We start from the raw sequence: 25355 nt of genomic DNA, 5'->3' as shown, positions 1-25355 counted from the left end.
CGAGTTGCATGGGGCCTTTGGCTGCAGCAGTGGGCTTGGTGGCGGGTTGCACGGTCGCAGGTGGTGGCTGCTCCTCATGCAGTGGCGGGCGGTGGCTGCTCCTTGGTCAGTCATGGGCATGATAGCTCAATTTTAAAAAATATTTTTAGTGATTACTGAGAGGAAGGGGGAGGGAGAGAGAGATAGAAACATCAATGATGAATGAGAATCTTCTGTCAGCTGCCTCCTGCATGCCCCCTACTGGAGATCAAGGCCACAACCCAGCATGTGCCCCCATTGGAAATCAAACTGTGATTTCCTGGTTCATATGTCAACGCCCAACCACTGAGCCACACTGGCCAGGCCTGATAGTTCAATTTTGAAAATAAAATGTATTTTAATAATCATTTTCTTTATAATTATTCAAAGTGCATGTATACATTTGGGGGGGGGCATCCAATATATACACAATAGAATATTATTCAGCCATAAAAAGGCAATCTTGTTATTTGTGACAATATGGATGAGTCCTGAGGGCATTATGCTAAGTGATATGTCAGACAAAGAAAGACAAATACCACATGATATCACTTATATACGGACTCTAAAAATGAAAAACCAAACATGAGCTCTTAGATACCGAGAACTGATTGGTGGTTGCCAGAGGGTGAGGGTGAGTGAAATGGATGACAGGGTTAAAAGGTACAAACTTCCAGTTATAAAATAAATAAGTCATGGGGGTATAATGTGGATTTACAGTTGTGAGTATGCAAAACACAGGATTTATTCTAGTATTATTATTTATTAATTATTTTACTGTTTTCCATATGAACAACTGTAAACCTGCTTTTGCCCCACCTATATGTGTACCTCATCTTCTTTATCCTGTCATCTATCAAAGGATACTTTGGTTGTCTCCATGTCTTAGCCATCATGAATAATAACTGCAATGAACATAGGGGTACTTAATAATCACAAATAATTGTTTTCAAAAATTTCAGGTAGATACCCAGAAGAGGGATTGCTGGGTTATGTGGTAACTCTATTCTTAATTTTCTAAAGAACCTGAATATTATTTTCCAAAGTGGCTGTACCAAGTTACATTCCCACCAGTCAATGCTCAGCTTTGAGCATCAAATTAAGTTCTTTAAAGGTTAAGTGGTAGTTGGAAAGTCAGTAGTTTAGAGTCAATCTTTGTCTAGAGAGAATAGGGGTTTATGTTTTTCCAAAGCTTCTTTTGGATTATCTGGAAACAAGAAGCAAGGACTAAGATGAGGCCAAGTCTGCTAAGATAAGAAAACTCCACTGGTCTCCAACAGTGCCAGGAGGATATACCAGCTAAGGACTTCAGCAGGAGGCACTACAGAGTGACAAGGAGAGGAAGAGGCATCTTTGCAGAGGCTATGGGGCAGTGAGAGACCAGAGGACAGCTCAGGGTTCAGCCCTTGAACCCCAAATGTAAAAACAGTACAAACAGACACACCAATTTACCCTGTATGCTTTAGTATATTCTCATATATTCTTTTCCCTACTTCCCTCATTTTCTTTTTTTCCTCTCTCTTCCCTATGTGTACTAGTATAATTACTATTTTTTAACCATTTGAGAGTAGGGTGCATAAATCATACCTCTTTATCCCTCAGTCTTTCTGTGTATTTCCCAAGAATAAGGATATTCTCTTATATATCACTAGAGGCCTGGTGCACGAAATTCGTGCACGGGGGTGTGTGTGTGTGTGTCCCTCAGCCCAGCCAGCACCCTCTCCAATCTGGGACCCCACGATTGGGCCTAAACGGGCAGTCAGACATCCCTCTCACAATCCAGGACTGCTGGCTCCCAACTGCTTGCCTGCCTTCCTTCCTGATTGTCCCTAACCACTTCTGCCTGCCAGCCTGATCACCCCCCAACCACTCCCCTGCCAGCGTGATTGATGCCTAACTGATCCCCTGCCAGCCCGATTGCCCCTAACTGCCCTCCCCTGCAGGCCTGATCACCCCTAACTGCCCTCCTCTGCAGGCCTGGTCCCCCCCCAACTGCTCTCCCCTGCAGGCCTGGGTCCCCTCCAACTGCCCTTCCCTGCAGGCCTGGTCGCCCCCAACTCCCCTCCTCTGCCAGCCTGGTCACCCCCAACTGCCCTCCCTTGCAGGCCTGGTCCCCCCCAACTGCCCTCCCCTGCTGGCCTGATTGCTTACAACTGCCCTCTCCTGCTGGCCTGATCCCTCCCAATTGCCCTCTTCTGCTGGCTATCTTGTTGCGGCCATTTTGTGTCCACATGGGGGCATCCATCTTTGACCACATGGGGGCAGCCATCTTGTGTGTTGGAGTGATGGTCAATTTGCATATTACTCTTTTATTAGATAGGATAAAGGCCTGGTGCATGGGTGGGGACCAGCTGGTTTGCTCTTAAGAGTGTCCTGGATCAGGGTGGGGGGTTCCCTTGGGGCGTGGGGCGGCCTGGGCGAGGGGCCTGTGGTGGTTTGCGGGCTGGCCCCGCCCCCCAGTGACCTAAGCGGAGGCCCTGGTATCTGGGATTTATTTATCTTCTATAATTGAAACTTTGTAGCCTTCAGTGGAGGCCAGGGCAGGCCAGGAACTTGGCTTCCTTCATCGCCGGGGAAACCCAAGCCTCCTGCTCACTCCGTGGCTGCCACCATTTTTGTTGGGATTTATTTATCTTCTATAATTGAAACTTTGTAGCCTTCAGCAGAGGCCTGGGCCAGCCAGGGTGTGCAGGAAGCTTGGCTTCCTCTGTTGCCAGGGAAACCCAAGCCTCCTGTTTGCTCTGTGGCCACAGCCATCTTGGTTGGGTTAATTTGCATACTTGCTCCTGATTGGCTGGTGGGTGTAGCAGAGGTATGGTCAATTTGCATGTTACTCTTTTATTAGATAGGATATCAAATTCAGAAATGTTAACATTAATACAATACTTCTGCTTAATCTACAGTGCATATTTCAATTTCATCAATTCTCCCAATGGTGTCCTTTTCAGGTTTTTTTATGTAGTACAGGATCACTTTATGAATTCAGTTGTATTGTGAGATGGCATTATCTTTTTTTGTCGTTGTTGTTAATCCTCACTGGAGGATATTTTTCCCATTGATTTTTTTTATTCGTTATTGATTAAAGTATTACATACTCCATTCCATTGATTTTTATAGAGGGTGGAAGTGAGCGGGGAGGAGAGTGAAGGGAGAGAGAGAGAGAGAGAGAGAGAGAGAGAGAGAGAGAGAGAGAGAGAGGTGGGGAGAGAGAGAGAGAGGTGGGGAGAGAGAGAGAAAGAAACATCGATGTGAGAGAGAGACATCAATTGGTTGCTTCCCACACATTTCCCACACATGCCCCAACTGGGGCCAGGGATGGAACCTGCAGCCCATGTATGTACCCTTGACTGGGAATTGAACCCACAACCCTCCATGCACAGGCTAATGCTCTAATCACTTAGCAACACTGGGTAGGGCGAGATGGCATTATCTTTAATTGATAATTTCCAGTCCAATGTCTTCATACATCCAACCTCTATCTGCCAGAATAGGAGCTTTAGGGCAAGATTGATTTTTCCTTATTTTTGTATATTTGTGGGTATTGTATATTAATTATGTTACATACAACTTTTGTATATCCATTACTGTTTCCAAATGCTTCCACATGAACTCTCCACTTGAAATTGAGAGATTTCATCTGTATCCTACTTACTCAATTAGACTTTAATCCTAGTTACAAAGAAATTGTTCTCATTTCTATAACCTTGAAGTGTGCCCAAATGAGGTTAGAGGAAAGTCAGGGTCATCTTTCAAACAAACCCAGGATGTAAGTTAAAAGGCCAGTGTTCTCTAGCCCTTGTCTATCTCCATCCATCCCCACTTGCTCATGATTCTTCACCCACCCAGACCTTCAAGTTTCTAGAAGGTCTGTGTTCTTTTCCATCTCATTCACATATTCTTTTTGCCTGGAACATTCTTATTTTTTAAAGAAGCTTAGCTATGAAGGGCAGATGAGATTTAAAAGGGTCAAGATGATAGTTAAATATGTGTTTGTGTGGTTCTCCTTGATGATGTTGTGTGTGTATTTTAATGACAGCCATGTATTTATTCTATAAGCTGAGGGAAAGAGTCAGAAATAGGAAGAAGATACAGAGGAGGAAGGCAATTGATGGAGGGAGATTCTTGAAAAGGAAGGTGAAGATGAGATAAGGTATATAAGTGAAGAGATTAACTTTGTACATTAAGCTGGGAAAAGTCATCAGCATGTGTACCAGAAGTTGAGGGAGTTCGGTGTTCTTAGTCTCTGTTTTTCACTGTGAAATAGGAAGTTCGGTCATTTGCTTGGATGCTCAGAGTGAGGAGCCTAGAGTTGAAGGAAGGGTGGATGGACAATAGGGCCAAATCATAAATGGAGGAATCTGGGGACAGAGAATACCTATGTCCTTGTTCATATGCAGGAGCTCTGGAAAGCATCATGATTCTAGAAGTTTTTTGCATGTAGCTTAGTGTGGGAGCAAAATAAATGTCTGTGTAGGGTGCTTGAAAGAGCCCCCTGAAGTCCTGGCCTATAGGTGGAACAGCAGAGTTTTCCTAGCAGTCTAGAGTGGCACAGATATAATACATGGGACTTACAGGAATGAAGAGGAAGCTGCAGTAGCCTGTGAGAGTCGACTAGATGAGAAAGAACATTTTAGAGGCTACCAGCGTGATGGATGAAACTGATGACTCAGTTGTTCTTTTCCATGCCTCGGTCCTGTCTAAGATTCCTAGTAGAAGATGATAAAAGTCTGGGCAACACTAATGGTTTTTCGTCTGAACCCATATACTCTAAATAAAATAATTGGCTCAGAAATAACAGAAAATATCTTATAAGGCAAACTAGTTCAGCTGTCTTTTAAATGGGAAACACTTCTGTTAGTGGTACAAGGACTGAATTCATTGAGGAATTTCCACTGAGAATTGGAACTTAAAGAGATGTGCAATGATAGAAATGGAAATCTTTCTCCTATGAGCCTTTCAGTATGGCTGTTTTACTTTCCAATAATTTTCTGCCTGGAGCAATGACATGTCTAATTAATAATATTCTATTAAACAGTATGATTAATCTGAAAGATCATTATGCACAGTAGATTTAAAAAGCAACTTAAATCCCCTTGGTCTGATTTAAGATAAGATAAGCCTGAATTTCTGATCCAGAGAGTTTTTTCTCCTTGTGATAGTAACTTTTATGGTAAATTCCATTTCTGTGATTCTTTCAGTGTGTGTTATTTATTGTCTGCTGAACTTATAGGAGACTTTTGAATAAATAGCACCTATTCAGCTGCCTCCTAATTTCATTGTAATTTTGGATAAACTATTTGCATGTGTATATTATTTTTGCTGGACATATGTTGTATGATATGTTGTTGGCTTCATATGGGGCAAAGCTGTTAATATTTTACGAATAGAAACAAAGGTTTGGGGGAATTAGGCAGAGAAGGACCCCATAGGATATTTCAGGGCAAATCTCAGGGCCTAAAACTTGGTCTGGTTCCTGGAGCTGGAGAAGTGGCAGTAGTACGGTTTTATAAGTTCAATGAGTGAAAACAACATAAATGGTCTTGCTTTCTCAAAGGGTATGATTTTAGAGAAGTCTGGTTATTTTAAGAGTTGTTTTTCCTTAATTTTTCATTAATCAGTGGGAAGATTTTTGATAAACTTTCTCACTGCCAGGTACTGGAATAGAATAATTAAAATCTAGGTTTGGAGACTTCTTGGCTTCAGGTCTCAGCATTGACACTTACCAGCTCTGAGATTTGATCCTCTTAGACCTGTTACCTCAGGCCTCCACCAGTGGGACAAGCTTCCTCAGTTCCATATGTGTTAAGTGGTGGGCAAGTTGAGGCAAAGCCAGTTGTGAGATGCAAAGGATATGATGAAAGTAAAGCCTTTAGCCCTGTGCCTTGGACCTCATAATTGTTCAAAAAAAGCTATAATCTGTTATTACTTGAAAAATTCATCAGATTTCCAGATCATATCTAGGTTATTTTTTCGTTTATTCAATTGTCTTTCACCTGGAATTTTAACATTATAAAGATACTGGTATATCCGGCAGTTAAACATTAGAGCCATATGTTCTTAAATTTAATAATACAAATTGGACATATATGTAATACTTTACAGTAAACAAAATATTTACTATGTCATATGTGTTAACATTTTAGTATATGGTCAGTACTAATTTTGACCAATTTTAACATTTAATTTTGCTGATACTCATTTTTTCTGGGTATCTGTTGAAGACCAAATTTTGAAATTTCATGAGAATGCTAGTCACACACACATACACACACACACACACACACACACACACACACACACACAAATCTATAAACTGTTTCAGTAAAACACTACTTAGTGATAATGATATTTATACATGTTGATAGAGATACAATAATTTGTACTGTTGTGTACTAAAACCGCTGATTGACACTGGGGATAGTTCTTCTAATTCCTTCCAGGAACTATAATAGGGGTGAAAAGTAGAAAACAAAAATGACAGAAACATCTCAAAATGTAGAAAATATAAGTGAAGTTTTCTCTTTTTTTTTTGTAAGTGAAGTTTTAAAGTGTCATTGGAAAATGAAAAAACAAACAAACAACAATTGAGATGCCAAGAATTTAAAGATACAAATTTAAAATAAAAATATACTTGAAAGTAAATGAAGTACATTGTCAAGTGGAAGTTGTTGTTTAGAAGATAGTAGGACAAAGTAAAAACTTATAAACATGAAGTATATGCTCTTTAAGTACTTTGAAATTGATGGTAATGTTTTCATTGCAAATATTGATCTGTCCTTAAAGTGTACATACATTTGTTGGATTCTGTACGTTCTTTGAATCTGCCCTATTTTATTTATTCAGAGCACTTATTTCTTCTAATAGCACTTACTCGTTTGTTAATTAGTTTCCCATTTTCCCCTCTAAGTTTAATGAGTAGGATTTTTTTAAAATGATTTGTTGCTTGCTATGTCTCTAGTATGTAGAATAGTGCCTGGCACCTTTTAGGTAAATAACTGTTGGAACAATGAATGAATTGGGTGAATGATACATTAGAAACCTAGGATTCAGCCCACATTTCTATGCTTTCTACTTGTAATCATAGTCAAGTCCTGTTGATTTTGTACTTTTTAAAAAAATTTAATAAATATTTATTGTTCAGATTATTACAGTTGTTCCTCTTTTCCCCCCCCATAGCTCCTGTCCACCTGGTTGCCATCCCACCCTCTTCCCTTACCTCCCCCCCTACTGTCCTCATCCATAGGTGTACGATTTTTGTCCAGTCTCTTCCCGCACCCCCCACACCCCTTTACCCTTGAGAGTTGTCAGTCCACCCCTTTCTATGCCCCTGATTCTATTACATTCACCAGTTTATTCTGTACATTAGATTTTTAATTCACTTGATTTTTAGGTTTACTTGTTGATAGATATGTATTTGTTGTTCATAATTTTTATCTTTACCTTTTTCTTCTTCTTCCTCTTCTTAGAGAATACCTTTCAGCATTTCATATAATACTGGTTTGGTGTTGATGAACTCCTTTAGCTTTTTCTTATCTGTGAAGCTCTTTAGCTGACCTTCAATTCTGAATGTCAACTTGGCTGGGTAGAGTACCCTTGATTGTAGGTTCTTGCTATTCATCACTTTGACTATTTCTTGCCACTCCCGTCTGGCCTGCATAGTTTCTGTTGAGAAATCAGCTGACAATCGTATGGGTGCTCCCTTGTAGGTAATTAACTGTTTTTTTCTGTTACTGCTTTTAATATTCTCTCTTTGTCTTTTTCTCTTGGCATTGTAATTATGATGTGTCTTGGTGTGGTCCTCTTTGGATTCCTTTTGTTTGGGGTTCTGTGCACTTCCTGTACTTGTAAGTCTATTTCTTTCACCAGGTGGGGGAAGTTTTCAGTCATTATTTCTTCAAATAAGTTTTCAGTATCTTGATCTCTCTCTTCTTCTGGCACCCCCATAATTCTGATGTTGGTACGCTTGAAGTTGTACCAGAGGCTTCTTACATTATCTTCAAATTTTCGGATTCTTTTTTCTTTTAGCTTTTCCAGTTGAGTGATTTTTGCTTCTTTGTATTTCAAATCTTTGACTTGATTCTTCCATTCCTCTAGTTTGCTGTTGGGTGTCTGTATAATATTTTTTATTTCAGTCAGTGTATGTTTAATTTCTAGTTGGTCCTTTTCCATATCCTCGAGGGTCTCTCTCATATGCTCAAGGGTATCGCTAAATTTATCGGCCTTTTCTAGGAAATTCTTGAAAAACCTTATAACCGTGGTTTTGAACTCTATCTCCAGTTGTTTTTTTCCCTCCATTTCTTTGGTTTGTGATCTGTTTCTTTGTCTCTGCATTTTCGCTGCTTCCCTGAGTTGGTAGGGTAGCTTTGTGTGCTAGTTGTCCTATATAGGCCAGTGGCTCGGCCTCCCCAGTTACCTGAGGTGGACACTCTTGGTGCACCCCTTTGTGGACTGTGTGTACAGCCTTGTTGTAGTTAAGTCTTGATTGTTGTTGGTATCAGTGGGAGGAGTTGACCTCCAGGCCAATTGGCTGTGAGGATAAGCTGTGTCTATGCTGGGAGACAGCCTTATTCGACTAGACTTGCAAAATTGTAAAAGCCTCTGTGCTCAGCTTGGATGGGGCGGAGTTTCAGGGTGGAGCCTACAGCCTTGGCTTCACGTCAGCCCCACCATATGAGGTTCCTGGGTCTCAGTGTTCCTCGGTACTCGCTGCAAGCACCTCTGAGAGAAAGGTGCCCTGGAGTTTTGCCCGCTGCCAAACAGTCTAGTCTCTCCCCCAATGAATCTGGATTCCCAGATTCTTGCCCGGAACTGGGGTTCAGTGCAGTCGGAACTGGGGTTCAGCGTAGTCCAGAGCTTTTGTCTCCTTCCTGCTAGGGCAATTCAGCAGCATAGTCAACAGTTTGTCCTCTGCGTGCATTCACGTGTGCGCCTCTGGAGCTCTGCCTTTCGCCGCTCCCCTGAGTTTCCGCCTTACAGCTCAGATTCCCCCAGTATGAGCCTGGGTCCCCAGGGTCTCGCCTGGAACTGGGGTTCAGTGCAGTCGGAGTTGGGGTTCAACACAGTCTGGAGCTTTTATCTCCTTCCCGCTAGAGAACGCCAGCCAGGCAATCAGCTGCCCTGTCCTCTCCGGCTCCGTCCTCTCCGCATGCGGGTGCCCATATCTCCGCACCTCAGGCTTTTACAGCTCCTCTGATTTTCCTTGTGGTTTTTCTCTTTCCTTCTAGTTGAAGGATTTCCAGTCAGCCAACTTTCCTGTGGTTCTGGATGTTGTCCGTTTTGTCTTTTAGTTGTATTTTTGAAATTGTTGTGTGAGGCTGCAGTTTAGGTGTTTATGCCGCCATCTTGGTTTTCCTCTCTGATTTTGTACTTTTGATTTTTCCAGAATCTATCTCCTCTTACCCAACTCTTCTATTACTGCCTAGGTTTATGTCATCAGCATCTAGCTAGTTTCCAAACCTCTAGTCAAGGACTGACTCCTGGATATAACATTTTCTCTACTCCAGGAAGAACCAATCAACTGCTCTTTTGCTACCATGGTATCTCCTACTTTTGCCATAGAATCTCAAAACTTTATCACACTTTTATTGTATTCATCTGCTTGTACTGTATTATAATCCCTCTGGAGGCAGGGACCACACATTTCTGTGTTTTCATTCTCAATACCTGGCACAGTGCCTGGCATGTAGTAGATGTTCAGTAAATGTTTGAAGGAAGAGAATGAGTGAATACAAATGAATGAGTCTAACTAAATGGGGCCACCTCAAAATAGCTACAATAAAATACAAACCTAAAATTTAGGTATATAATTAACAATGTTTTTAAACTTTGCATATAAAAGTAACTTTAAAGTTCATCTATTACAATTAAATAATGATTAATAAACTTGCTTTTGTTCTCTATTCCAATATCTTCAGATAGAGCTCTTAATTTTTTTGAGATAATTCTATACATAAAAATAAAAAAATCAGTCATCCCATATTTTTCTTATGGAGTTATAAAAATAGATAACTTAGGGCAAAGAACCCCATCATATACACAAGTTCTAGAAAAATTTTTTTTGCCCTTTGTATCCTTTGGTACCTTTTAAACATACTTCACATATTTAAAACAATTTAGGAAAACTATGACTAAAACCATTCACACATCCTAGGACCCTAATCTAACCTTAGGTGGTTTGAGTTTCATCCTTATTTTTGCTACAATACTCACTCCAGGTGTGCCTTTTGTGTTTATATGAAAATCAGTTCATATTGGTTAGTGAAATTTGGGAAGCTGTAACTCTAGTATTTTCAGACAATGAATATACAGTGTATTTTGCATGTAATTTTTATCTGCTTCCATCAAGTGTAACATTATGTTGAATTTGCCATAGGCCTTTAAAGCTTCGATGTTGTGAAGAGCTCTGCATGACATTTTAAAGAGACTGGACCTTTCATCTGCACAGCAGCAGGGCACCTCACTATAGGGACAAGAAAGGGAGAGGGAGAGAGAGAGAGAGAGAGAGAGAGAGAGAGAGAGAGAGAGAGAGAGAGAGAGAGGAGAGAGAGAGAGAGAGAGAGAGAGAGAGAGAGAGAGAGAGAGAGAGAGATTGATTTTTTTTTGTATTCTCCCCTTTTTTCAGATTTCTTAGCTGGAGATTGTCTGCCTGTTGCCTTCATCTCCTGGTGTATGTTTAATTTGCAGGTTTCACATGGTCAAAATGGGGAAGCATTCATAAATGAAAATATGTTTATTTTAGAAGGTGATGTAATTGATAATAGCATTTAAATGTATTTGCAAGGGACCTGCAAGTTGGGAAGAATGCAAAGAACTGATTGTGGCATTCCCTTCGAGTTCTTTGCTTGGGGATGTTAACGATGTAGTCACCTTCCTTATGACTTTGCTTCCTCTCTTCCCTCCCATAAACATTAGTATAAACTTTTTTAAAAAAATATATTTTATTGATTTTTTACAGAGAGGAAGGGAGAGGGATAGAGTGTTAGAAACATGGATGAGAGAGAAACATCGATCAGCTGCCTCCTGCACACCCCCTACTGGGGGTGTGCCCGCAACCAAGGTACATGCCCTTGATCGGAATCGAACCTGGGACCCTTCAGTCCGCAGGCTGACGCTCTATCCACTGAGCCAAACCAGTCAGGGCTAGTATAAACTTTGACTGCTCTTGGGAAGGAATTTTATCTCTCCATCTCTGTGGCTAATATCAACACTTTCTTTTGATTTGGGATGGGGCTGGGCATTTCTGGCTATTAGTCAATTAGTACCAGTTCTTATGGTATGGACATCATTCTACTGGCAGTAAAAATAACCAAATGTGGGACACCATCTTCCTTTACTGTGATCCTGAGACCTCATCAAGATGAAATGCCTGGGCTTTCCTATTGCAAGAATCTGAACCTCTTGTTCAGAGGAAACTTAGGAGTCATTCAGAGAGCTGTATTTTTGGAGTTGGTAGGATCATGTCTTCCTCTAGGTATTAAACTTAGTATTTTTGCCCTGTCTGCTATTTATTTGCTTTAGTCTTGGGTAACTTGTTCTAACTTCTTTTCAATTTTTTTTTTCTCTTCTCCAGGGTGCTATAAGAGGATTGATGAAATTATTTGCTTGGGCTTTTGAGGTTTTTGGTGGAAAACACTTCTCATATGAGTTTCCTATTGATGCCTGTAATAAGTTACTACAAACTTGGTGGCTTAAAGACATACATATTTATTCTCTTACTGTTCTGGAGGCCAGAAGTCCAAAATGAGCCTGATGCGGCTGTGTCAGCAGGGCTGTGTTCCTTCTAGAAACTCCGGGGAGGAATCTGTTTCCTTGTCTTTTCCGGCTCTTAGTGACTCTCTGCTTTCCTTGGCTCAGGGTCCCCTCCTCCATCCTCACAGTGCATCACTCCAACTTTACTTCCATTGTTCCATATCCTCCTCCTCAAGATCTTAACTTCATCACATCTGAAGAGTCCCCATTACCATGTAAAGTAACATTCACATATTCTGAGGATTAGGACATGCATATCTTTTGGGGAGGCATTATTCATCTTACCACCACCTTCAAAATTATACTACATAACATTTTTATAATTGTCATTCTGTTTCTTTCTATTTGTGGATGCATATTTCATTCTATTTTCAACTGGCAATGACTGTACACTTCTGAAATGAATAAGAGAAACGTTTTGGTCTCATCTTCAAAGTTCCTCCTAAGAGTCAAATAGTGATCAGCTTCACAGGAGTAAACTTTCAGGTGTGGTTCCCTGCCGGAAACCAATCAGTTTCACTAAAAGAGAGATGTTGACAGGAAGCCAGGAAGGCTGGTCAACAACCTTAATTGCTCTAACCACTCACCCTTTAGTTGAGACATTGTTAGCTGAAGCAGCCTCCACCTTGGTTTGTCCCATTAAGTTTCTGTTATTTCCTGCCTAAGGGCTACATGTAAGTTTCTGTTATTTCCTGCCTAAGGGCTACATGTAAGTTTCTGTTATTTCCTGCCTAAGGGCTACATGTAAGTTTCTGTTTATCTTGCCTAAGGTGTTTCCCCCAAAACCTCAATAAAAGGGATGGCGGGGCCAGAGCAGTCAGTAGTTCTCCCACTAGAGGTGGACTACCGCCTGGCCCCCCATTTCGCCAAATTGAATTTCTTCAAGTCTCCTTTCATTTGTGTGCGGCCCTTCTCCAGAACTCGAACTCTGAACTGGAACCTTGAACCACGCGGGACGTGAAAGGGATTCCTACAGTTCCCTAGTATTTGGGACTATTTTCTCTGCATCTTTAAGATTCTGAGAAAGCTGAGTTTTAGGATTCATTGCTTTAGGTTCAACTGGATGCCTGGAGGCACAAATATGGGAGGAGCTTTGTCTTCTTTTCTTCTTACATTTATTAAAGATCTCTCTTTATTTGGGGATAATCCTATCTCTGACCAACTGTTCATATAGTGTTAGGAAGATCTCTCCCTGCTTAATCACTCCATCCTTTGTTTCCTATAGCAAGTTGTACATACTTTTATTGTAACCCCCAACTATTAGGATTGTAACTATTTGTGTTTTCTAATAAATAGAATTGCTTGAGGGCAGGAATCTTGCTTTATTTACCTTTATCCACCCCACTAAAGTGGTGCTTGGTGTAAACATATTTTTCTGAACTAGTGAATTTCTAAATAACCGTGAAGATTGAAGCCCAAACCTTGAGATCATGAAATCTCCTTTAGCTCCCCATCTCCTCTCTTCATACTCCCTATTTTCTTTTCACTTCATGCCATCTCTGTGTTGTACTGCTTTCTGTTCTCCAAACCACATTCCATTTTATTGTTAAATCTGTGTTCCCACTGTGCTAATGTACAAACTAACATTTGAGGGGGCTTACTCTGTGCTAGCCTCAGTACAAAGCACTGTATGAGCATTTAATCCTCAGAATACTCCTATCTGGTTTACATTTTATGTATAAAACTTCTGAGGCTTGGAGAGGTTACATAATTTTCTTGAGACCACACTGCTAGTAAGGAGAAGATCTGAGAATGAATTCAAGGGCTCAAGTCTGGAGTCCATGTTGATAACTTCTACTGTTTCCTGATAATGGGCTTCTATTCCAAAGGGATTGCTTAGCATTTCTAGAAAACTGCATTCCCTGTGCCCATCGTAATGCTTCAAAAAAATCTATATCTATTTATATTGAAGTTTGGGTGAGGGTTTTAATTATTAGGGCTCTTTTATGATTACATGTCAAACTCTTAAGAAAATATTGAATAGAACCATTCTAGAGAAGTCCTTGGAATCCATTCCCAGCAACACGTCTCAATCAGTCATAGCCGTGAATGCTTGCAAGTTGATTTCCAAAGAAACAATAGTCATTACATTACTGAACAGAGAATTATCCTTCCTTTCCTTGTACTTCATTGGTATCCAAACTTTTTCTTTAAAGCAATGAAACCCATTCTTCAAAAAATATCATGTAGATGTAAAATAGACACACACACATATTTATACATACATATCCTATATAATAAAAGGCTAATATGCAAATAGACTGGATGGTGGAACAACGAGTAGCTATGACATGCACTGACCACCAGGGGCAGATGCTCAACACAGGAGCTGCCCCCTGGTGGTCAGTGCACTCCCACAGTGGGAGTGCCGCTCAGCCAGAAGCTGGCTCATGGCTGGCGAGCGCGGTGGCGGTGGCAGCAGTGGCAGCACTAAGGGTGTTCAACTGCCAGCTTGGGCTCCCCACAGGGAGGGGGCCTAAGTCATCAGTCTGATATAGTCAAGTATTGCCAACCCAGAGACTTTTTGCCTCTGCAACAGGAGAGAGTATACCATGTTAGTTAAGAACATAGATGTTGAGGCCAGAAGGCATGGCTCAGTGGTTGAGCGTCAACCTATGGACTAGGAGGTCACGGTTCGAATCCTGGTCAGGCCATATGCCCGGGTTACGGGTTCGATCCCTCGTGTGGGGCGTACAGAAGGCAGCCAATCAATGATTCTCATCATTGATGTTTCTATCTCTCCCTCTCCCTTTTTCTCTGAAATCAATAAGATATATATGTACACACACACAAAGAACATAGGTGTTGAATTAAATAGGACTTGGTTCAAATTTCTGGCACTGCCACATACAAGCTGTGTGACCCTTGCTAATTTCCTTAACCTCTCTAAGCTCATTTTCCCTTGAATAAAGTAAAAACAACTGAGGGCTGCTGTGAAGATTAAGTGAGATGTAGTGTGTAAAAGTCTTCAGTGCTTGGCACAGGAGATCACTTGGTGACTGCTAACTTTGTTATTATTTAGGTGGCATCCCATCTCTCTTCTCTGATCCAGTTTGTATTGATGTTCAAGTTTAACTTTCAGAGGCTCATCTTGTTCCTTTTCATTTCAGATTCCAGGAGGATGCCTCACTGTGCTTCTGAGAGGCTGAACACGGGGTCCTCAGCACAGTTAATTGCTCAGTCTTGTCTGCCATTGAGGAAGTCATGTTGCAAGGGCATCTAATGGTAATCCCTGCTCACATCTGTGTGCAGTGCCAACCACTTCCCTTCCTTGAGCCAGGATAAAAGTGGAGACCTCCTGCATGAATGCACAGCCTTTTATTTTTGGCTCCTCAGTTGAATCCATCTTTGCTCTGCCTCTTTCTGCTGCCCAGGTATGTGTAATATAAATAAATTATATACATAATCCATGCTTGTGGGAAATTCAAATGATATAGAAGTGTGTAAAAATCTGTCTTCCTTTACACTGCCAACCACATTCCTCCCTAGTAGTGTGCATCATTCTAGCATTTTTCTATGCATTTATGTACTTATTATTTTAAAAAATGGCATTATACTATTCTTTGGTGACCTGACTTTTCAACTTAACATATCTTGATCTTTTTATGTCAGTATGTACAAATCCTTCACATCCTTTAAAATTTTTGTTTAGTTTTCATATATGGGTGAATCATTATTTACCTTGAGAGTATTGATGACTATTTAGCTTTCTAGTTTTTAATACTAAAAACAAGGTTTCAGTGAGTATTTTGGGGTTAAAGGGGTTAACATTAATATACTACCCAATGTCCTTTTAAAAGCTATGCCACATTATACTCTCATAAACAGTGTTCAAGAAGGCCTATTTCTCTTTACAGGTATATCACCACTAATGAATCTTCTTTAGTCTATTTATTTTTTAATAATCTGATGGATAAGCATCTCCTATTTTAATTTATATTTTCCTGATTATCTGTAAGGTCAAGCATTTTTTCAGTTGTTTTTTCCTTTTTAATTTTGAATACTGTCAATTTATATATTTTTCTCAGTTTTATTTTGTGTTATTCATCTTTTAAATTGCTTTACGGGTGCTCTTTGTATATTATAGATTTTAGCCTTTTCTTAAATATATCAACTATTTTCTCTAGTTGCTGTCTTTTAATTGTGTTTTTGTATCTTTGGCTATATATAGAAGTTTTAAATTTTTCTAGTTTTTGCTTTCTTATTATGAAGTTCATTATATTAATTTGTAAAGGAATGTGAAAGTTTAAAAATTATTCAATATCCTTTGTGGTGAAAGAGGCTATTTTCAAATTAAACCAACAAGTATTTATTTAATATCTACTATGTGCTCAGTGTGATGATAATTAAAAAATGAAATATAAAACTCGGTCTCTGCCTTCAGGGCATTTGCATATGAATCACAAATACTTAAATATACCTTAGAAAATTATATTGGGCATTATTTTAGCTAAGTGCTGAATTTTGTTACAGAAAAAAAAAGTGTTATCAAAAGGAACTAGGCCAATAGAGTAGGCTATGATCATCATAGTGGAAACTTGAATTGGAGTTTAAAGCCCAGGAAAGATTTAGTTATGAGGTTATAGGACCTGTGTTTGTTATCTATTGGGTGTCCCCAAAAATGTATACACACTTTACAGCTGAAGCTCAATTTATATTTCTTTCTTTTTAGATTTAACCCATTGGAATTAATAATTATTCAAAGTGTGTATACATTTTTTTGGACACCCTGTATTTCTGTATAAAAAAATCACCCCAATGCTTAGTGGCCTAAAAAAGTACCTATTTAATTTAGCTCATAATATTGCAGGTTCATAATATCCATTGGGCTCAGCTAGGCAATTCTGGAATAGGCTAAACTTAGCTAATCTTGGCTGGGCTCACTTATGAATTTGTAGTCAGCTGATCAATTGCCTGTGCTGACTGTCTCATGATGGCCGCAGACTAGGGCCTTTTTTCATATGGGCTCTCAACCTCTGGCAGGCTAGCCTGGGTTTGTTTCCACGGTGGGTATAGAAATGCATGAGTTTGAGAATGGAAGCTGCAAGGCTTCTTGTGATCTTGTCTCAGGTTTGGTATACTGCTATTTTTGTGCATTCTATTGATCAAAGCTACAAGACCAGCTGAGATCCAAGGGGTAGGAAAACATACTTTACCTCTTGATGGGGGATGTTAAAGCATTGTGGCCATTTTTGCTGCCTACTGCAGAATTCCAGTTCAGACTTATGTTAACTGACTGAGTTAATCCTCATAGTTATGTGCGATGATCATATTCAAAATCTGTTTTTCATAAGGTCAGGTAGGAATGTAAGTAACAGTTGAGTAGAAGTCTGCAAATGCTTTTTTATCTTGGCCAAATGTGTATTGGCTTTTAGGGAACTTTTCTTTCACCTTATTTTTAAAAAGATTATTAGGGATATGATGTGTGGATTTCTAGACTAGCCAGAGTGACCTATGATAATCTTGCCTCCTGCCCACTATCTTAAAACACATACTGAAAGGGTGAAGGAGATGTGGTGTTTAGTTATGGCAATAATGTCATGATCATAAATGCAAGGCATTAAATAAAGAAAGCTATACATCACAATTCTCCAGTTTAAAAAGCCAGCTTCTAGTCTTGGTTTCTTATATTCATCTTTATTCTCAAGTTAGTAGATTTTACTTTCAATTTATGGTTTAAATCAGCTGTCGCCAACTGGTGGTCCATGAAGTCCGAAAGGTTGGCAACCGCTGGTTTAAATGATTGGTACAGCCTGGCCAGGGGTTGAGCATCGACCTATGAACCAGGAGGTCATGGTTCGATTCCTGGTCAGGGTACATGATGGGGTTTCAGGCTCCATCCCCAGTGTGGGGCATGCAGAAGGCAGCCGATCAATGATTCTCCTTCATCTTTGATGTTTCTATCTCTCTTTCCCGCTCCCTTCCTCTCTGAAATCAATAAAAATACATTTAAAAAAATAATAAATGATTGGTATAATTCCTCTTACCTTATTTTGGTCTTATAGAAACAGTTCTAGAAATTTCATCAATTCTTGTTTTTACTGTTTAGAAGTGGCCAATAAGTCCTTTCTCTAAGCTTCTCTCCCTTCTAGTGATCATGACAGCTTCTCGGTTCAGACAGGAGATGTGAGGTTTAGGCAGAGCCAAATAGACCTGCTGCTTCATGTCTTCATAAAAAGTTGTGGTTCCCTTGGCCAAATCTTTAACTCGGAATGATGTATGAATCATTGTCAGGGCCAGCCTGACGGTTGAACCAGGCTGAGGTAGGGAGGTGGGAATTAAGAAATGAAAGAAAGACAGGAGAGCGGGATCGGGAGGACTACGAGTCATTGAGAGACTGCAGCAGCTTTATTAACTGCGTGATGTCTTTTATACACAAACACTTGAATAGGAGGTCTGTTAAGAGGAATGTACTCTTTGTTCCTCTTAATTTCTAAGGGAGAGAGAGCAGAAGGACAAATTCTCAGTACAGCAAATCTCAGTAAATAGTTACAGACTTCTTGGTAAGCCATGAAAGGTTACTCTCATTCTACAAAGGTTGCTCTCATTGTACTGATAATCGCCATCCAAACAAGCCTGGGAAAACTGTGTGGGTAGGGAACCAAGCCTTGCCAGTCCCTTTGGGTGCAAGGACAGTGTCAGCTTACACCCAGTCTCCAACAGATCCCCCTTTTTTTGTTTTTTAGGCTACTAATAATAAAAGTAAAATTTAAACATTAATAATAAAGCTCTAATATAAAAACAATTGTAAACAATGTTAGTGTAAAATTAAATTACATACGTATTATTATTTTTAAAACTTGAATGTCAAGAGTAAAACTCTGGCTATTAAATAACAAAACAATAAGAGAGAAATTAAAACTATGAATATGTCAACATTTTTAGCTACTAAATGAAAGAAAATCTCTTGTGTTGTTTGTGTATATTTACTCAGAGTCCTTGGACTTGGCTGCGCAAGACTTTGTAGAAGACTGGCAGCTAACAGATGCTAGCATGAGTAGGAATATGGTTGAAGAAGTAGCTTCAACTTCTTGCTTTTCCACAATCTGCTGCACTTCAGTTGTTAACTTCTTCAGATGACTCTATGTTGGCACCTCAGTCTCTTGCGTAGCTTTTAGTTTTCTTCTTTCTCCACTTGGCTGTTATTAGGGCAGTACTTAGTCCTTTTGAGTGAAGGGACACAGGTGCTTGTCTGAGTCTATTGTGGTGACACACGTAATGCTCTGGCACCCGAATTGGCTGTATTGCTCCTTCTGGAAAGATGTAAAACACAACCTCTTCCCTACATTATTCCATCTGATAAAACTCTTTTCTGGCTTATGCTTCCTTCCACCTAGCTGACTCGGTGGAGGCTATTGTACAGGAGGCCTGATGTCTTTTACCTGCTGTAGTAGATCCAGCCTTTTTAGAACTGGATCTATCTGTAAAAATGGTTAATGCCTGAGGTAAAATATTTCTTTTAATGTGGCAGTTAATACTATTCCCTTGTTAGAAATAAAGCAAGCCCTAAGCCAGGGGTCCCGGTAGAACATAAAATATTAAATATTTTGACTTTTATGTAGAAGGGTGTGTACATAGGATTTGGAAGCACACATACCGACCTTCCTTGCCTTTGGTCCTGGGCAGCCTGTAGTAATGTACAGCTGCTGACTGCTAGTATGGTAAGGTGTCTTCACTATTTTTATTTCTGGACTACTTCTTCTCTGTTCTTGTGGGCTACTGCCTATTTTGTGGCTGGAATAGTTTTATTAGGTCCTCTCTGGGATCCGTTGTTATAGGAATCTACATGGACTTTTCTGGAAATATATAAACATATTCTTGACCAAAAGTTAATAAAGAAATCTTTTCTATAAATTAGATTTGGGATCCTTTTGATTTTTGTCTAAATGATTTTTCTTTGGCTTATTTTGATACTATAAGATTCTATGGGTGTCCCGTTATTAGTATTATAAATGAAAATTAATATTTGAGTAAAAATTTTAAAGCAATTAAGGCTTGATGTAATTTATTTACAGGATATTTCTTTTACTCTTTTAAGATATTATTCTATTAATCTCCTTTTTTGTATTATTATGAGGTTTTTGTAAAATTTTTTAATGTAGTCTTGATAATCTTTTATTTTTAATTTTTGTATAGAAATATGACAGCTTTGGATTTATTGTATGTTAAGCAATTTTACTATGAGATGAACTATCAATAAAGTTTTGTTAATACGTTAGGAACAGTTTTTTGTCTAGTACAATTAAGTTTTTATGAATACTTACTTATTTTAATTAGCTAATTTAAATTAATCTGAAATAAAGATTAATTTATTTATTAACTTTACTTGTCCTAGATTATGGACAATAAATGACATTAAGTTTCTGCTATTAATCTTTAATTTTATATAAAACTTACTAGAGAGGAAAAACATAAATTATTTACCTTAGTTTAAAAGGCTAAACATATAGGCTTTTAATTACAATTCTTATAATATTTGAAGGAAACCTCTTTATTTCCTTCTAGAATAATTTTTAGGCTACAGAGAGTTTTATTTAAGAATCTTTATTTTTCTTTTTATAATACATAACCTGTAGGGCTGTAGTTTGAAGGTCAAGCCTATAGGCAACTAGCTAGTTATATTACAAGTACTTTTACAGTAAGGCTGATCACTAATTTACTTTTTAAATTTAACATTTTAATAACAATCATAGTTTATACTGTAAATATTAGTGAAAGAGAATTCAAAATTTTAAAATTTCTTCTTTTTATTAAAATTATAATTATATTTTAAAGTATCCTCTTAGGCTTATTTGTATATACAGAGGGATCATGGGCTTATTTAAAGGAAGGTAGTTGGCCTTTGTTATTTTAAGATGGCGGCTGCAAGCCATGTGGCTAGGAGGGCAGCTGCTTAATCTGTTCTTTTAAAAGATAGTCAAATTTATATTGTAGATAAAACTTTTACTAGCTGTTTCTGGTCTTTATTAGAATTGTTTATAGAAATATTGGCTTTTTATTAGTTGAAAACCTTGATTACAATTTAATAAGCTAATTTATTTAAGTAATTAAAGTAGGTATCTTCAATTAAAATAAAGTAAATTTATTTAGTAAAACTTATAGGTCTGATACTTTATTGGTCTGATCTAAAAGCATGGCTTTTGTCTTTTTAGAAATTCTACTGCTGTTGAAAAATTTGGCTATATTTAAGAAATATATTGTTTTTGCCCTTCTTACAGGTGAAAACCTTTGTAATATTTAATATATATGTATAAGTGAAATATATTAATTTTTATTTGATAAAGCTTTCCATGTGATTTCAAGTATCACTCGGTTTAATTAAAAAAATATTTCTTTTAAGAGAGAACAGACTTTTGAAAAACATTTCGGGGACCATGAAATGTCTAAAAGTCACTCTCAGCCTTAAAATAACTTGGAAAGATCAAATATATATATATATATAGATATAGATATATATATATATATATATATCTATATATATATATATACACACACACACACACACACACACACATACATATATATATATATGATTCAAAGATTATGTACCTAAATTATCTTAAAGAATATCAATTACATTTAAACTGGATCATAGAATTAATTCTCTTTTTAAAATCAGACCAATAACTAATATATTTTGAATTCCTAATTATTAGAGAAAACACAACATTTTATTTTCTCAAAACCACATTCTTATATTTTAGGTATTTAAATTACTACATTTATATAATTTCTTCTAATTCAATATGTACTTTAAACTTTCAGAGCTTGCAAGTCAAATATTTAGTAGTTCTTTGATTAACAACACTTTTATATTATTAAGAATAAATTTCTAAAACACAAGACATAATCAAATAGATTCAATTCTGTCCTTTAAATTTTTCATGAGGCAAATTTAGATTAATATTTTAGTATTTTTAAATTTTAAAATATCTAGATATTTAATAAACTTTTATTATTATATAATTAACACAGACTTTTAAAATTTTAAGCTGCCAAACCTACTTTTCTTAACCTTTTGCACTCGCATGTCGAGTGTGACTCGACACGGTTAGCATCGGTAGCAGCTCTTTTTATACTCTTTGAATGTATCAATAATTTGAAATATAAAAAAATCCAAATAAATAAGTTTGTATGAAAAGAAACTCCAGTTTTTTATTCTACTGCCATGCTTTGTAAAATCTGGGGTATTTAAAAAATTAAATCCCGAGTAGAATAAAGGAATCGAGAAAAAAGCAAGCGAGTGCAAAAGGTTAAAGATGGCAAAACAGGTTTGGTTTATTCAAATGTAAATTACCACATTCCTTAAGATGGCTACTGGCAGGAAACTGACTTGTCTGCTGGGGGAAGGGCGTCTACCCCTTCCTCTATTAACAAAGGGCGTAGCCAGTTACCTGGGCTACTTAGATTTTTATAATTAATACATTATTTATCTATATTGCAGCAATTTCTTTGAGATTCTAGAGTCAATTATAATTATTTTATAGTATTTACTTTGGATAAATTTTATGACAGAGATAAATTTACTTATTTTCTTGAAAGTTAACTTTTTAACATCCTTTATTAGTATTTTAAAAACAACTCTTTATTATGGAAATGCGAATCCTGTTGCTGGAACAGCTTGAATTTCTTTCCTTTAGATCAAATTTGCCATTTTTTCTCCCCTCTTTACTTTTTTCTTAGGAAAAAACTAGTCTTGGGTTTTTTATTTCTGTAGCCCTTGTAAAGAGTTAAATCCAGTTCAAGACCTATCTAATATCCGAAATCGGACTGTGTGCACATTTTGTCTTACACTAGCTTTCTCTTTACACGTGTACAGATATCCCAGACGCATTTCTAAATTTTTAAAACTTTTTCATGGTGAGAAAGAAAACTTTTAATTTAACATACTAGGAGAGTGGGCTTCTATATTGGATTGCCACGTGTCTCTCCCTTTCTCCACATCCTGCTTACTTCAGGGGAAGCATCAGCAACAGATCTGGCCATACATTTTTTCATGCTTAATAGATAAAGACAGATCTCAAATTTTTTCTTTCTTTTTCGCTTTCTGAAGTAATAACTAACCCAATTTGGCCAAGATTTGCATTTTCCTGCGAGTTCCTTTATAATTTTTAAACAAGACATTAAGTAATCTTATTGCAACTAATCTTATTGTGGGAGAGCAGATAGCCCTGCCCTCTCCTGCCACCTTTGAATTTCTCCGTACCACACGTACCAGAGGCAGTTTCAGCAGTGGAGTTCCACTTATTACAGATTTTAAATTCCCTACACACACTAAGATTCTAATTTGAACAAGAAACATTATTTTGTGATCACATAGACTTCAACATTTGCCTCTAAAGGCACTTTCATTTTGTCCCATGCTTTACTCCCGACTATCAATAAATTGCCCCTCCCTTACCTTATTGAGTGCACTCTTTATCTGGAGGAGTTCCTCACCATCTGCTTCCCAAGTCCTCAGGTCCCTGGTTTTGGGCGCCAATTGCCAGGGCCAGCCTGACGGTTGAACCGGGCTGAGGTAGGGAGGTGGAAATTAAGAAAAGAAAGAAAGACAGGAAAGTGGGATCGGGAGGACTACGAGTCATTGAGAGACTGCAGCAGCTTTATTAACGGCGTGATGTCTTTTATACACAAACACTTGAATAGGAGGTCTGTCAAGAGGAATGTACTCTTTGTTCCTCTTAATCTCTAAGGGAGAGACAGAGCAGAAGGACAAATTCTCAGTACAGCAAATCTCAGTAAATAGTTACAGACTTCTTGGTAAGTCATGAAAGGTTACTCTCATTCTACAAAGGTTGCTCTCATTCTACTGATAATCGCCATCCAAACAAGCCTGGGAAAACTGTGTGGGTAGGGGACCAAGCCTTGCCAGTCCCTTCGGTTGCAAGGACTCTGTCAGCTTACACCCAGTCTCCAACAAATCATGTCAGGGTGTAACCTAAAACACTATATATAGAGATGGTGCTTTTTAAAAACTCGAGGTTATTCTCCATTGTTCACTGTTCTTTCTTATTTAAGGAGCAGAGATACCATAAGACTTCCATATATTTGTACATAAAAAGCGTGATTTCCCTCTGATTCTTATATATGTATAAAATGATGCTAATTAAAATAAATATACTGTTCAATAGAGGAACAGTGTATCAAGGTGGAGCTGTCCATGAATGCTGGAGCCAGAATCTTGTTTGAATTAGGAGGATGTCTGCTAAGTTAAGGCACCCTATGGAGATGTATAAGGCCAGAGCTTCTAGCAGTCCATACTGTCCTTATTGAGAGACATATTTATATCTTCCAGACTAGTAATTAATCACTCAGTAGGGTTTTTTAGGGGGAAATCGTGCACTCACAGAGAATCTTTGTACTGCCAGGAACCACAAAGCATGGGCACAATTAAAATGCTGATTTAATTTATTATATTGAGGCATGGAACAAGAATGTTTAAATGATGTTGACAGGGCCAGAATTTCAGAACCACCTTTTTAAAAATAGAAAACAAATGCCTACCCCCTTTAAATTAAATTATTTTAATACATGTTTCTGTAAGTTGCTTGGAAGCAAAATAAAGCACTTGACAGTAATTAAAATTTAAAGATGTATTATTTGTTGTTAATATGCTGTCTTTGTTAGGGGAAATAATTTCAAAGTGATCTGTTTATGAAAATTAAATGGGGGGAAAATGCCTATTGAGCAAATGCCACTTAATAAGGCTGCTTTTCTTAGAACTGTGGATTCTGAAGTGACTAAAATGTTTTTATATTCCAATAGTGGTTTTTATTTTTGATCCTCTCAAAAATTGTCTTTGTTACTTGACTTTTGATATTTCCACACAGAATTCCATTGTGAAGGGGCTTATAAACTCTAAAAACCAGGAAGGCCTTCATATATCTTAGAGTCCTGGGTAACATGTATTTGCAAAGAGAATTTCATCTGAAATCAATGTGGTTAGTCACTTGGATCTCCTCCAAATACCTCTGCAGGACCAGAAGCCAAATACCTATGCAGGACCATTAGCAGCCTCTAACTAGCTCTCCTCTAATTAATGCTGTGTACTGGGTCTCAAAATGGCACTTTCCTGGTTTCACACAAACTAGAAAATGCCATGAGATAATGGGATAGTTGTTTGCTCTGCTGTACCACAGTGAGAGGGAGCTAATAGAGTCACCTCTGTGTGGAGCTCATGTGCAGATAATATTCTGAAAAGCTATACATCTCCACTGTTTTGGGGGAACGGCAGTTTCTGACCCTGGTTTAGGTTTTATTTTCTTTTGGCACTGGCACAGATGCATTGGATTTGGGCTTTCAAAGTTGCTATCGAATAAAATCCTTAGATGTTAAAATGATGTGTTTTCCCATGAATGAAATAAACCATAGACGACAATGTTGTTTCTTACCACATTACTGTAATATTTTGTGCACCTTGATAGTGCAGTTACAGTGTGGGAATTAACTGACCTCTGTTGGTCTTGATAATTCTGGTGATAGGAGTGCAAATTGGATGGAAGAAATGGAATAGTTTGCCTACATGTGTTTCTCCACTGGTTAAAATTAAAGCAGTAATAGCAGAGTCAACATTTATTTTATGAACATTT

The sequence above is a fragment of the Cnephaeus nilssonii genome (assembly GCF_951640355.1).
Source record: "Cnephaeus nilssonii genome assembly, chromosome: 20".
NCBI lineage: Eukaryota > Metazoa > Chordata > Mammalia > Chiroptera > Vespertilionidae > Cnephaeus > Cnephaeus nilssonii.
Note: the sequence above shows the minus strand (reverse complement) of the source record.